The sequence below is a fragment of the Anneissia japonica genome, unplaced genomic scaffold (assembly GCF_011630105.1).
Source record: "Anneissia japonica isolate Jap-2015-1 unplaced genomic scaffold, ASM1163010v1 scaffold287858_len863314_cov180, whole genome shotgun sequence".
In the NCBI taxonomy this organism is placed as follows: Eukaryota; Metazoa; Echinodermata; class Crinoidea; order Comatulida; family Comatulidae; genus Anneissia; species Anneissia japonica.
The window spans coordinates 408,933-411,416 of NW_022693771.1; the positions used below are offsets into that span (position 1 = coordinate 408,933).

General features: G+C 35.1%; 1 protein-coding gene across 7 annotated transcripts in view; it reads left to right on the top strand.

The window, feature by feature from the left end:
* The first annotated feature begins 1,112 nt into the window (after positions 1–1,112).
* Positions 1,113–2,484, top strand: part of LOC117100901 (voltage-dependent R-type calcium channel subunit alpha-1E-like) — a 51,970-nt gene continuing 50,598 nt past the window's right edge. For 5 of the 7 annotated variants that reach the window (XM_033240739.1, XM_033240737.1, XM_033240741.1 and 2 more), the window contains exon 1: positions 1,113–1,279. The gene's annotated coding sequence lies outside the window, so the exon portion shown is untranslated. The remainder of the gene's footprint in view (positions 1,280–2,484) is intronic. The other 2 variants (XM_033240740.1, XM_033240743.1) reach the window with 2 other exon arrangements.

Below are 2,484 nucleotides of genomic sequence, written 5' to 3' on the forward strand. Positions count from 1 at the left end.
TTGGAACTTCGACTTGTGTGGTTGAAATTACTTTAAAATCGGCCTATCCGGACCGGAAAATTCCGTCGATATAGTCGAAATTCGACTTATAAAAATTCGAATTAAACAAACAATTTACACAGTAATACATAGGAAAGAATTGGGACTTTTTCAAAAATTCGACTGACGCGAATTTTCGACTTAAACAGAGTCGACTTTGGCGGACTCGACTGTATTACAACAAACTGTCTTCTTTTTAAAATGCGTTAAAAGGGATCATTCTTTGTGTTCATTTGGTGTTGGAGAAAACGAAACTATTATACATTTATTTTGTAATTGTCCATTGGTAAAAGTGATCTGGTCATCTTTGCAAAGGAGCTTTTATTTTTGATACCACATGTTTTACGTTAATCCTCACTAATGAAATAATTAATTTTGATATTCATGATAATAATGGTAAAGTACTCTATTTTAAATACCAAATTTGTTATAATGCTTTAGAAAATATTATTTCTAAGAAAATCCTTATTCTTAATTTTTATTCGCCAAAAAACAAAGTACACTGGTGGAATACATAAAGAATACAAGTACAATAAATTGAATGAGTCGGCAGGAACACAAAAGCGAACAAAATCCCTTTAACACAAAGTCTTAGAGAAACCTCACTCAAAATATTATTATATATTAACAACAACAACAACAACAACAACAACAACAACAACAACAACAAAAAACATAGATTAATTTCAAATTAGAAGGTGTAGTGCATACTCCGGAAGATAGGGTGCGTTCCGTCGTGCTCAATTCGGTTTTTCGGAGTTGATGTGTCTTCGTCGGGATTGAATCCGACAATCGTATTGGTGTCGGGGTGCAGGGTTATTGGGCATGGTGGGGTGTGTTTCGGTTCTTTAAGGGCATGATAAGAAATAAGAGCATCTGGTAGGTTTCATTTACTGTTACTCCGTTTTTGATTTTTTTGATTTTTTTTTCCGATTTTGGCGGTTTTGCCTACCATACGCGAAAACTCCAGAATCGGAGTTTTTAAAACTGTAATTCAACCCTCCGATTTTGGAGTATACGCAAAACTGCGGGCCCCTGGGTGCAGACACAAAATTAAATGCCGCCCTCTGCTGGTAACTGAAGTTTCGGCAAAGAGTTCAGAGCAGATAACGCGTTAATCATCACCACACTAACCATGGAGATACTGAATGTTACAAAAACAACAAACGAGAATCTGAATAGTGTAACAATTTGATATGGTGCCTATAGCAAAGAACACATTTACTGCTATCAGGATCAGGTTAGTTATTACTTCTTCCTCAAAGGAGGCCCTACCCAGGTTAGTCCTAGAAAGGAGGGCATAGCCTAGTCTAGGCCTGGCCCTATCAGTATTATTAAGCTAGGTTTAAGGCCTTAAGCCTAGGCCTAAGCCTAGGCTACACCACTAGGCCCTCGCTACCCTAGACCTAGGCTAGCCTAGGTCCCTTCTGTTTCACTATATGGTTAGGCCTAGGCTAACCTAGTAGAAGCTACTACTACTATTAGGCCTTAGGCCACAGATGGTTCTCAAAATGAAATAAGAAAGAATAAGATTTTTATATATTTATTAGATTTAGCATAATAATATTAATAGTAGTAGGGACCTCAAATGCGCTACCGTGCATCCGTCTGTGCATCGTCACTTTGCAAAGTAAATTCGCGACATGTCGCTACCCTGCAAACGGTAGGGAGTGTTTTGCGTGTACCTCGTAGGGCTTTGAACGTCGTAATGCAAAACTTCACTCACAACAAACTCGAGACCTAGCACTATCGACCAAAAAAAGATTGAACAAAAATCCGTTATTTTTTCAAAAAATATGACGATTTTAAGGTAAGAGAAACTTTAAATTTGATTTTTAAGATATAGGAATTTAAGGAATGTGAAAGAATACCTCAAAAATCGATTCTACAATGTTTAAATTGGTAGATGTAGTTGAAACATATTTTTCGTTTCGTAGCAAAAAATGGCGGCAAGTCAAAGTTCGTAAGGTAGTCTTAGGGTACTATAGGCAAGGCCATCGGTACATCGTATAACTACCGCGTACTGCGTAAAATTTTGTTTAGAGTACAACGTACGGTGGCCTTATACTAATAAATGTATTTTTATACTCAGAAAACCATATTAAAAAATGAGATATTTATGGGGAATAATTGTTTTTTTTAAACTAATTTTATCTATTAATTTTTATTCTTTTTTATTTATTATAAATAAGGTTTTATTTTACTTCACATAAAACTACTTTTTCGTATTTTTGTGTTTTGTTTATTACATTATGAAAATAAACTTCAGAAAACATTAATCTTGTTCAGAATCAAACGCTGGTACATATACACTGCCAAAAATAAAGAGACAATTATAAGATATACAAATGTAATTTTTATTCATTGATTTTTCTGTAAGGTTTGGTTAGGTTTGGTTTGGTTTCCCTACCTCGAGGTTGGGGTTTCAATCCCTCACTATATATA